The sequence below is a fragment of the Cricetulus griseus genome (assembly GCF_003668045.3).
Source record: "Cricetulus griseus strain 17A/GY chromosome 1 unlocalized genomic scaffold, alternate assembly CriGri-PICRH-1.0 chr1_0, whole genome shotgun sequence".
NCBI lineage: Eukaryota > Metazoa > Chordata > Mammalia > Rodentia > Cricetidae > Cricetulus > Cricetulus griseus.
Genome location: NW_023276806.1, coordinates 212,043,612 through 212,057,227, shown reverse-complemented (window position 1 = coordinate 212,057,227; position 13,616 = coordinate 212,043,612).

Sequence of the window (13,616 nt, the reverse complement as noted above, 5' to 3'; positions counted from 1 at the left end):
TCCCTCTGAGGAAAATCAGTTTCCTTCAAAGGGTGTCTCTGTATAACAAAGACTCTAGGATGGCCCTGTGCTCAGGACTTGCTGGCCAACACAAAAGAGGCTCCATGTTTCTTTCATGTGTGTTCTTTTTGATTGTTTGCTTTGGGTTTTAGGTCTTTATCAGAGAAAGAAAGAAAATGAGTTTGGGTTGATAGAGGGAACTTGAACGATTTGGGGTGGGGAAGATAATATGATCAAATATATTGTATAAAAAATTTTAAAGTAAATAAGATTAATGAAAGGCTAGATGAATCTTAACTTAAAAAAAAAATACAAGACCTAAAATAGTGTGGACTTTGCTTCATAGTTGTTAGCTCTCTTACATTCAAGCTTGCAAGAAATTACACATTATCTATTTCAATTGCTTGCTGAAAAAATCCCTATTCAAAACTAAAAAGAAGAAATCAATGGTAGCCACATTGTCACCACTTTTCTTGTGCTGTGTGAATGTTGCAGTATTTTGAGAGGCACTATGTTGCTAAGCAAGCCTATCATTACCCAGTCTGGCTCATGTTGACTTCAGTCTATCTCACAGTCTGAGGGCTCTAACAACAGAATTCTTCCTCTGACATTCACCTCTAGGACAACTCTCTTTTATTTAGTGTCCTGATGTGTTTTGCAATGGCAAAGGCCATCAACTATGGGTTTTTATTTCTAGAACCGGAGTCAAATTACATGATGTAAATATTAAGGTTTTTCATTATACCTGAAGTAAGAAATGAAGAGGACTCAGAGACATAATATATATGATCACTTAAGTTTTGTAAGATGAGGATAGATATAGCTCAAGGAACTACAATTCATCTGTTCTTGAAATTAAGGTAAGGTAAATGGTGCTTTTTCTGATGCTCATACACACATTCTTTCAGAAAATATTTGCTGAGAACCTGCAATGTGCTAAACAAAGTCTGCACGTGTGAGACCTTGCAAACATCAATGAAATGAACCAAGTAGATATTTCACCTTAAAATGTTCAAGCTAAAGAAGAAAAGAAAAAAATGAAAAGTATGTGATAATATGATAGAATATGATAATAATATATAGGGAAAAGGAAGTTCAGATTTAAATGGGAGAGAAATGGTATCCTATTCACTATTCATTACATGTTCAACTTTGCCTGTTAAACCTGAAATAACTCCACTGTCTCTCCACCAGACTAACTTCAAGGGCCTTTGGCATGTTTTGATCTCCCTAAAACCTTTGGGGAAGAATTGAGAGCCAGAATGAATGGAGTTGCTGTAGAATTATAAGTTGGTAGTTTAAGGGAGACCTGAGATGAATTATTGTTAGCAATGTTTACAAGAGACATGTGCTAAGTTGACATCTAAAGAGCCACAAAGACACAATTATTATATTTGGCAAATAATGCTAATAACTTTAAAAGCAGAAGTCATATTCTTTTAAAGCAGCAACTTTTTTATCTTTATTTTTTTCTGTTGATGTTATTGGCATTGTTTTGCCAGTCCTGGGGATTGAACCCAGGGCTTTGGAAATACTAGGGAATTACTGTGCCACTGGACTATAGTTGCAGCATTTTCCTGCCTTGTTGTTCTTTATTAGGTCCTTTAGTAAAGATTTTTGCTGTACACACTGGTGATCTCAGGGCATTATTTGCAATGACCATTTTAGAAAATATGAGAAAATAATCTTACATTAGAAATTTTAGAATTGTATTACCAAAATAATCTTATTGAAGATTGAAGACCAGATAGGTGCCAGATGGTGAAATTATTAACAGCCTGTGGGATACAGTATTGAATATGACATCTGAGTAAATCCAATATTCAGGATCCTGGCATACAACTTCAGAAGAAGAAGCTTTATCAGAGGCAAGGCAGGATATGGGGAACCTAGGCCTCCAAAACCCCAGCAGAGACATCCTACTGGATCTGAAGACTTGCTAGCTACCAGAATCCTCAGCCACTTAATATCAAATTAAGAATACCAAAGAGTATACAGAAACCAAGGAAGAAAACACTCATCCAACAAAGACAACTGGAGGAATCAATACATATAATAATTCGAATTCCAGATGCCTAAACACCAGTGTAAGCACACATTAGTAACTAAAGGGGCAATATGCCACCACCAAAGCCCAGCTATCCAGTGACAAGATGTGAACAATCCAGTGCTTTTGAAGCACAAGAAAATGACATTAAAAGTAATGTTAGCAGTCCCCCAAGCCAACCAGAAGGAAAAGACCTGCCTGTAGGCTGCACTACCTCCAGTGCCACTCATAGGATTCTATTTCCCCAAGACCCATACCTACCTACCACATGATTCTCTCTGTGGCCACCCCTTGGCCACAGCTCCAGCAGACACCATAGGCATAGACACAGTCACACCAGTCAGAAGAATGGGAGGATATGCTGGATCTAGGCATCCAAACCATCACAAACCTCAGCCAAGAAACCCTACTGGATCTGAAGACCAACCAGTCACCAGAACGCATGCACATTCATGTCAGAAGACAATAAAGGAAACAGATAATAAAGGAAAAAAAAACATTCATCCAACAAAGACAAACACAAGAATCAACACTTAGACCTATAATAATCCCAAATCCAGATATGTAAACACCAGTGTAAGAACACTTTCAATAACAGAAAGGACAATGTTGCACCACCATAACACAGCAATCCTATGACAGCAAGAACTGAACATTCCAACACAGCTGAAGCACAAGAAAATGATCTGAAAATTAGCTTTATGAATATGATAGAAGTCCTTAAAGAGAAATTTAAAAATTCCCTTAAAGAAATCTAGGAAAAGAGAAGCAAAATATTGGAGGAAATCAATAAACCCCTTAAAGAAAGGCGAGAAAAAGAACAATCAAACAGGTGAAAGATATGGTTGAAGACTTGAAAATTGAAATAGAAGCAATAAAGATAAAGAAAACACCAACTGAGGGAATTCTGGAGATGGAAAATCTGGGTAAGAGACCAGGAATTGCAGATGCAATAGAATACAAGAGATGGATGAGAGAATCTCAGACATTGACGATACAATAGAGCAAAGAGATTCATCAGTAAAAGCAAAATGTTAAATCCCAAAATTCCTAACACAAAACACCAGGAAATATTGAACACCATGAAAAGACCAAACATAATAATAATAGGCACAGAGAATAGTAAAAAAAATCATGGAAGAAAACTTTCCCAACCTAAAAAAAAGGACATGTCTATAAAGGTTCAAGAAGCTTACAAAACACCAAATAGACTGGACCTCCCCTAAAAAAATCCTCTCTCCATATAATAATCAAAACACTAAACATACAGAATAAAGAAACAATGTTAAAAGCTTCCAAGGAAAACAGCCAAGGAATATACAAAGGCAGACCTATCAGAATTACACCCAACTTCTCAATGGAGACTTTCAAAATCAGAAGGGCTGAAGAGATGTTTTGCAGACATTAAGAGACTATGGATGTCAGCCGAAACTACTATACCAGCAAAACTTTCAATCACCATGGATGGAAAAACATATTTCATGACAAAACCAGACTTAAACAATACCTATCAACAAATCCAGCCCTACAGAAAGCACTACAAGGAAAACTCCACCCAAAGGAAATTTTCTGCACCCATGAAACCACAAGCAATAGATATTCTAATACAAACAAAACCCAAATACCACCACCATTAAAACCAAAAAACAACCAGAATTAACAGTTACTAGCCATTAACATCTCTTAATATCAATGGACTCAACTGCCAATAAAAAGACACAGGCTAACAAAAATGGACATGAAAACAGGATCCATACTTATGAGGCATACAGAAAAACACATCTTAACTTCAAAGACAGATAGTACCTCAGAGTAAAGGGTTCTGAAAAGATTTTCCAATCAAACAAAAATAAGAAGCAAGCTAGTGTAGCTATCCTAATGTCTAACAAAATAGACTTCAAACAAAAATTAAGAAGACTGAACATTTCATATTCATCAAAGGAAAAACCCACCAAGTCTTAATTCTGAATATCTGTGCCCCAAATACAAGGGCACCCACATCTGTAAAAGAAAGATTACTAAAGCTTAAATCATAAATCAAAAACCCCCTTCCATAGTGGGGGACTTCACCACCCAACTCTCACCACTGGTCAGGTCTACTAGACAGAAATTAAAGAAATAAGGAAACTAACAAATGTTATGGCTCAAATGAGCTTAAAAGACATCTACAGAACATTTTACCCCAAAACAAACAATATACCTTCTCAGCACCTTACTAAACCTTCTCTAAAATTGATTACATATTCAGTCACAAAGCAAATCTCAACAGATAACAAAAATTTTAATAATTCCAGTATCTTATTAGATCACCATGGAATAAGGTTAGAGTTCTACAGCAGCACAAATTACAGAAAGCCTACAAACTCATGGAAACTTACCACTCTCAACTGAGCTACAAATGGATCAAGAAATGAAAATGAATGCATAACATACCCAAACTTATGGGATACAATGAAAGCAGTGATAAGAAGAAAGTTATTAGCATTAAGTGCCCATGTAATGAATTTGGAGAAATCTCATATTATTGATTTAGCAAACCTGAAAGCTCTAGAGCAAAAAGAAACAAACATACTCAGGAGGAGGAGACAGCAGGAAATAATCAAACCCAGGGCCAAAATCAATAAAATAGAAACAAAGAAAATGATATGAATAATAAGCAAAATAAAAGAGTTGTTTTTTGAGAAAATCAACAATATAGACAAACTATTATCAAAACTATCTAAAAGGCAGAGAGAATTCCAAATTAGCAAAATCAGAAACAAAAAGGGGGGGCATAATGATAGACACTAAGGAAATCCAGACAATCATTAGATCATATTTCAAAAACCTGTACTCTGAAAAATTGGGAAATCTAAAAGAAATGGACAATTTGCTTGATTGGTACCACATACCAAAATTAAATCAAGACCAGATAAACAATTTCAATGGAATCATAACATTTAAGGAAATAGAAGCAGTAATTAAAAGTCTCCCAAACAAATAAAGCCCAGAGACAGATGTTGTTAGTGCAGAATTATATCCAACTTTCAAAGAAGAGCTAATACAAAACTCAAATTGTTCCAGGCAATAGAAAGTGAAGAAACATTGCCAAGTTCTCTTTATGAGGTTATAGGTACCCTGATACCCAAACCACACAAAGATTTAACAAAGAAAGAGAATTACAGGCAAATTTCCCTCATGAACATTGCTGCAAAAATACTAAAGAAAATACTGGGAAAACAAATCTAAAGAATCCATCAATAATATTATGGATCATGATCAAGTAGACTTTATACCACAGATGCAGGGATGAATCAATATACAAAAAATTAGCCAATGTAATTCACTATATAAACAAACTGAAAGAAAAAAAAAATCTGCAGGATCATCTCACGAGATGCTGAAAAAGTCTTTGACAAAATCCATCACCCCTTCATGAAAAAGGTCCTGGAGAGATCAGGGATACAAGGGACATACCTAAACAAAATAAAAGCAATATACAGTAAACAATTGACAACATCAAATTAAGTGGAGAGAAACTCAAAGTGATTCCACTAAAATCAGGAACAAGACAAGGCTGTCCATTCTCTTCATATCTACTCAATATAGTTCTAGCTAAAGTTATAAGACAACTAAAGGAAATCAAGGGGATACAAATTGAAAAGGAAGAAATCAAAGTATCACTGTTTGCAGATCATATACATATGATCTATACATATGTATACATAAGTGACTATACATAAGTGACACCAAAAATTCTTCCAGGGAGCACCTACAGCTGATAAACACCTTTAGTCATGTGGCTGGATACAAGATTCACTCAGAAAAAAAAAGTAACCCTCATGTACAATGATAAATAGGCAGGGAAAGAAATCGGGGAACCAACACCGTTTACAATAGCCACAAATAATTAAAATATCTTGGTGTGATTCTAACCAAGCAAGTGAAAGACCTGTATGACAAGAACTTAAACTCTTTGCAAAAATAAATTGGAAAAGATATCAGAAGATAGAAAAACCTCTGATGCTCATGGATTGGTAGAATTACCCTAGTAAAAATAGCAATCTTACCAGAAGCAGTCTGCAGATTCAATGCAATCCCCATCAAAATTCCAACACAATTATTCACAGAACTTGAGAGAACAATACTCAACTTCATATGCACAATCAAAACAAAATGAAACAAAAGACCAAGCTAGCTAAAACAATTCTGCAAAAGAAAAGAACTCCAGGAGGTATCGTGATCCCTGATTTCAAGCTCTAGTATAGAGCTATGGTATTTAAAACGCCATGGTATTGGCATAAATACAAGTAAATCAGTGGAATGGAATCAAAGACCCAAACATAAATCCACACAGCTATGGACACCTGATGTTTGACAAAGAAGCTGAAATTTTACATTGATAAAAGGAAAGCTTCTTCAACAAATGGTGCTAGTTTAACTATGCCAGCATGCAGAAGAATACAAATAGATCAACATCTATGGCACTATACAAAATTCAGATCCAAGTGGATAAAAGACATCAACATAAATCCAGATAAACTGAACCTGTTAGCCTTGATAACATTGACACAAGAGACAGCTTTCTTAACAGGACACAACTATAGAAACTAAGATCAACACTTTATATATGGGGCCTCATGGTTTCTATAAGGCAAAGGACACCATCAAGAGGACAAAACAGCAGCTTGGAGAATGGGAAAAGATCTTTACAAACTGACATCTGACAGAGGACTGATTTTCAAAATATATAAAGAACTCAAGAAACTAGACATCAACAAACAAAATAACCCAATTTAAAAATGGGGTTCAGATCTAAACAGAGAATTTTCAACAGAGAAATCTCAAATGTCTGAGAACCACTTAAAAAAATACTCAACATCCTTAGCCATCAGGAAATGCAAATCAAAATGGCTCTGAGATTCCATTTACATCTATTATATTGACTAAGATAAAAACCACAGGAGACAACTCATGCTGGAGAGGATGTGGAGCAAGGGGAACGCTCCTATATTGCTGGTAGGTGAGTAAACTTTGTACAGCTACTTTGGAATTCAATATGGCAGTTTCTTAGAAAGTTGGGAATCAATCTACCACAAGACTCTGTTATCCCACTCTTGGGCATATACCCAAAGGATGATGAATCATACCTTGAAGACACTTGCTCAACTATGTTCATAGCAGCTTTGTTTGTAACAGCTAGAAAATGGAAACAAGCTGGATGTCCCTCAACCAAGGAAAGGTTAAAAGAAATTGTACCTTTACATAATGGAGTATTGCTCCATTGTTAAAACCAATGTCATTATGAAATTTGAAGGCAAATGCATGGAACTGGAAAACATCATCCTGAGTGAGGTAATCCAGACTGATAAAGATAAACAAGGTATGTCCTCACTCTTAAATTGGTATTAGCTGTAAAATAAAGGTTAACTATGCTATAATCTACAGAACCAGAGAGACTAGGTTACAAGAAATGCTCAAGGAGTAACACTTGGAATTATCTGGGAAGGTAATTTTATGAGCCAACTGTGGGCAGGTGGGGATGGAAATATGAGCAATCAGGTTGGGGAGAAGAAGGAGGGTTGTACCATTCCTAGAAATAACAGATATATAGCCTGAACTGGCCATCTCCTATGACCAGGCAATACTTCAAGTGCAGGGAGTTGTCAAACAACCCAGCCACATAAACTTTGATGTACAGTGTGTCTTGACTATGGGTTGTGCTGGTGTAAGGGTTGCATAGAGATTAAGAGCGTGGTCAACCAATGACTGGTCTAGCCTAAAACCCATGCCAGGAGAATAATCCCACCACTGGTCATTGTGTGGCATCATAGCTTTGTAGTTTATTCCTATTGTGGTCAATTATGAAGCAACACTTCAGCAGGTCCAGATTATAATATTCAAGGCCTGCCCCTAGTGTTTTGTGTCTGCTAGCTAGAATTTACATAGGAAAGGTTGCATAGTCTCCCAAAACAAAACCACTAACTGAGAAACAAGCGTTTGTAACACACCAGTCTTTGGGGAAACACTAAACACTTAAAACTTAACAACCATTGCATATTTTTATTTAATCCTAACAATCTATTTTATAAACAATATCCCACAACTTTATTGTATATGCAAGGTATTTCTCATATCCTTTCTACAGAAATGATAGATTGATAGTTTTCTGTTGTTCTTGTAAAGAATGGCAGAGAAAGGAAGGCAGACAGTTGGTTGACTCTGCTTTGGCTGAGGCAGTCATAAAGTTTTTACTGTAATGAATAATGTATTGTATACATCCGGCCCCTTTAGTTCATTTCCTCTGGGTACATAGTCCAAGTGGGTAAGACAGCACTCTTTTGGGACATTCTTTTCCCAAAGAACACTCCTGCTGTGTTTCTTTTTGCTGCCTCCCAGTGTGAAAATGTGAATCTGAACCCATGAAAACATTATTTTCTTCTGTGGTCTACTGGGAAGTTGACAGATCTTATGAAGCATCCTGTCATCATTTTATGAGCTATCTATTATCACTGATTTATTTTTTAAAGTTATATTCTCATTTTGACAAAACCACACACAACTTTAGCCATATAAGAGGAAATGTAAGACCAATGACACATACTCAATCATGGTCTTCAGATATGCTACTGACAAAAGGAAGAAAGAAAATTTCAAAATAACAGTATCATGTTTTTAATCTCCTTTTGGAGTTTTCAAATTATCTTTTAAGAAGATAAATAATGCAGAGCCTTTCTCATTCTCAGAAAACAATTTTATCTTCAACACTTTCCCTTAAATATCCTAAGTCCAATCAAAGATCCATGGATTACTATATTCTTTCAAAGATCCTCAATATTTGCTAAATTCTTAAAATATGTGGTTCATGAAATCAATTTGAAAGCTATAGAGTATTTGTGAACAAAGAACTGATGCTTCCATCCTCTGTCAAAATCAAAAGCTAAAGCAAAAAAAAAAAAAATAGAACACAAATAAAAACCCACCAAACAATTAAAAGAATGCCGATCTTGAGTTGATACTCATGAAGGAAGTCAGCAGGACTCCTACAGCACAGCCTCACTACTTCAAAGCCCCAAATGGGATTAGATATATTGCTTTTGCTTAAGCTCAAATTCCAAACTATGTTTAACTTTAAAAAATTATTGGGCTAAGATTATAGATGATCATTCATCACCTCTAGTCTTTCTGAATGGACAGTCTGGTCTGAAGGATAAGCAAATAGACACATCTGCTTTTAGGGTACATTTCTTTGTTTTCTGATATCACCTCTTAGAGTCTTGGCTAAATGACCTTCACTGTTTATTTTTTTTTCTTTCCCAATGAGCTTGATGAGCTTGGCTCTAGTTGGAGGGCTACAGTCAGGGGAGCAGTTCAGCTGTGTAAAAATTACATAAAATAAAACCTGTTTTGGCAATAGCAAGCAATACGATTGCTCAACAGTGAGTTTGCCTAAGCATGAACAGACGGAGGGAGAATGGAGCAGACTGCTCCACAGATGACGAAAAGCAACAGTTAAAACCAAGGATGGGTGGCTTCATGGGAGGAGAACTGAAGGAGCCGTGTGCATCAGATGCTGTAACAGTTAAGCCTCGCTTACAGGCAGAGAGTGTCATTGGAAGCCTCTTTAAATAATGTGATTCAACACATAGATTTTATGTATTTGCAAAGCCAGATGGGATAAGAAATAAAAATTTCAGAGGGAACAAACTGGCAAGACACATTTTTATAGATGTCACTCTAAACCAATGCATTATGGAAAAGCGTGCTATTCGGCTTCAGAAAGGAAAAATTGTGAATATTAAACAGAAATCTCAGATTTCAATAGAATTTTGTAGCTTATATACATCTTATTGTCTGTTCAGTCATGCTGAATTTCTCACTCCTGCTGTCTCACATTTACTGAGAAAACTAAAGTTTGAGTGTTTGATTTTTCGCGTGTCCATGTGTGTCTCTAGAGACAGATGTTGATGTAGATATACACCAGAAAGGAACTTTTAGGATCACTCTCAATTTACTTTTAAGTATGACAAATTAACAAATATAAGAATTTCAGGGTTACAAATTTGTATGTGCATGTATTTGTGTGTGTTATGTATGTGTATGAGTATGTGTGTGCCTGTGTGTCTGTGTGTGTGTGTGTGTGTGTGTGTGTGTGTGTGTGTGTGTGTGTGTGTGTTTGCCAGAGGTCAACATCAGGTATCTTCACCAATAACTCTCCACCTTACTTTATTTATGTGTTTCTTTGAGACAGGGTCTTTCACTGAATCTGGAACTTTTGGATTGTCTGAGACTGGGTAGCCAATGAGGCCTAGGGATCCTCTTTCTACCTGTCCAACACAGGGATTACAGGTCATCAGCACTCTGCTTAACTTTTTTTTCCGTTAAATTTGAAATAAGCTTGTTTTACTTGTCAATCTTTCCCCTCCTTCCCTGCCCCCGACTGACACCCTAGCCATCCCCTTTCTGCTCTCCAGAGAGAGTGAGGCCTTCCACAGGGATCTTCAAAGTCTGTCACATCATTTGGAGCAGGGCCTAGGCCCTTCCCCATGTGTCTAGGCCGAGAGAGTATCCCTCTATGTGGAATGGGCTCCCAAAGTTCATTTGGGTACTAGGGATAAATACTGACCCACTACCAGAGCCCCCATAGATTGACCAGTCCTCCTAACTGACACCCACGTTCAGGGAGTCTAGAACAGTCCTATGCTGGTTTCCCAGATATCAGTCTGGAGACCATGAGCTCCCCTTGTTCAGCTCAGCTGTTTCTGTGAGTTTCACCAACATGGTCTTGACCCCTTTGCTCCTCCCTCTCTGCAACTGTATTCCAGGAGTTTGGCTCAGTGTTTAGCTGTGGGTGTCTGTTTCTGCTTCCATCCAATTAACAATCTAAGCAATAGCAGAGAAGCTACCTTAAATGCCTGCTTCACTTTTAAAAATGTGGATTCTAGGGAACTGAACTCAGGTCCTGATATCACCAAACTTCCCCCACATGTTCTTTAACACTTTGCCAACTGAATTTTCCCAGTTCCTACAAGTCACTTTTAAATGAGCATTCTCTTTGAACTAATTTTAGCAATTATGAAATAGTTGCCTAAACAGCAGTATAGTCCTACTTTTTCTTCACTCAACTTCCCTTGGAGTTAACTTCTTCTAGTTTATGAAAGCTAAAAGATGGACATGTGAATGATACTATTGAGTAATTGTTGCTTTTGTTAGGATTTCCACAGTTGTTCTGCTAATGTCCTTTCCCTGCATATGCATCATTCCACATGCAGTGAGCCACTGACGCATCATGGTGCCTTCATCTCCCATGACCTGTGACAGTCCCTTGCTCTTCATTTATTTTTCTTGGTCATGATAATTTTGAAAAATACTGGCCACATATTTTATAGGATAGACCCCCTTCCCTCATTTGAGTTTTCCTGAAATCTTTTCCTGAATGGAATAGTTTGTGAAACTTGGGGAAGATCACCACAGTGATGATGGATAGTTCATATCACATTGCTTGGAAAGCACTTGGGGTGAGAGTGACATTATTTTCTTAATGTAAAAGGCTTAAGTTGCTGTACCATAAAGTTAAAATCACACAGCTATTTAAAAATGCATATCTTCTATGCAGGAGCTAATTATAAGAGGAATTCTTATTTTTGTTTATGTACCATTAGCTATTCAACTAAAATAAAAAGAGATTCTCTATAGTGGCATGGACTATTATCATCTCTTGGGATCCCATGAATAAAAGTAAAGATGTAGTAAACGTACAGAGGTGAAAATATGAAAAGGAAATAAATTAGGAACATATCTGTTTCTATCATTTAGTTATTTTAGAACATTTATAATACATATTACTAATAAATAAGTAGATATACTATAGATACACAATGGTAACTTCTGTTATTAGTTCAGTTTTTTGAATAATTAAGCAATGAGGCTGAGGCTGTGTGAAACACTTTGAAAACTGATCACAGGACAATTTTTACCACTTTTTCTAAGCTGTATTGATGAGGGTAATCAATGATTGATTGTGGACTCATTTATAGTGGATTTATGACATTTAATCAAAAGACTTTAGGATGGAATACTCATAATATGTACACATATTATTATCATCTAAGGATTATTTCCATATACACTTTTCTTGCATATTATTGTGGATAAAGTGAAACTGACTTAATGGAAGTAATTCTGAAACATCCGAAAGAGGTGTCAATCTGAAAGTTATTTTTTTCATGTATTGAAAGCCTCAGCAAGCTTCAAGCTGCTCTAACAACCACAGATGTTTAAGAATCCACTTTGAGTCTCCTGATGCCCAGATGACCTTTGTTCTCAAAAGAGAAGGCTGGTAAAATGCCAGGTCTGCTTGTCATCCAAGAGTCTAATTGTAGTAACTGAAATGCTTTCTTGTATTTCAGGAAAAAAATTAAGGCATCAAAAACTTTTCAAATATATGATGATTATTCTTACTAATTTCCCTTTCTGTAACATTAAATCACATATAGTATTGCGATGCAGAAATTACAAAATAAGGACTCTATCACTACCACATGTTTTGTTTTGTTTTAACATGAAGATTTCCTTTTGGTTGGCTCTCCGAATTATAGGTGAAACTATGGGAAGGCTGTTTTTGGAAGAGCCACTGGGTTTCTTAGGACCAGAGTTTAAATTTTGACATAACACCTCTTTTTCCTCATCATTGCTTTAATTTTGAATCCATCTGTACTTCCTTAGGCAGCATGAAAAAGTCAGTGCTTAGCTCACAAATGAGCAAAATGAAGATTAGAATGAAAAGTGGAAGGAAGGGAAGCAGAAAAGCATCAAACGAAGAATGAAGCCGTCTTACTTCTAAGAACCAGCTAATTAAAGACTTGGAACCAAATGAAAGGCTGACCTCTATGCTCTATACCACCCTCTCCTGTGACCACTTGTTGATATCTATTGAAATGGCCCTCAGTCTTTATTGTAGTCATTTGAGGACTGGACATCTTTCAAGTCCCATGAAGAGGGAAGATCTCTAGAGATGTCTGAGACCTCTTGGGTACCATTTTTCATTTAAATTTGAAACAAGCTTCTTTTACATGTCAATCTCAGTTCCCTCTCCCTCCCCTCCTCCCCTGTCCCCCACCAACCCCTTTCTGCTCCCCAGGGAGATTGAGGCCTTCCTTGGGGGATCTTCAAAGTCTGTTAAATCATTTTGGAGCAGGGTCCAGACCCTCCCCAGTGTGTCTAGGCTGCAAGAGTATCCCTCTATGAGGAGCGGGCTCCTGAAGTCAATATTTGTACTAGGGGTAAATAATGATCCAATACCAGTGGCCCTGTAGATTGTCCAGACCTCCAAAGTGACTTTCTCCTTCAGGGGGTCTGGAACAGTCCTATGATGGTTTCCCAGCTATCAGTCTGGGGTCCATGAGCAACCCCTTGTTCAGGTCATCTGTTTCTGTGGGTTTCTTTGCCAGCCTTGTCTTGACCCCTTTATTCATCACTCCTTCCTCTCTGCACCTGGATTCCAGAGTTCAGCTCAGTGTTTATTTCTGAGTGTCTGTGTCAGCTTCCATCAGCTGCTGGATGATGGCTCTAGGATGGCATATAAGGTAGT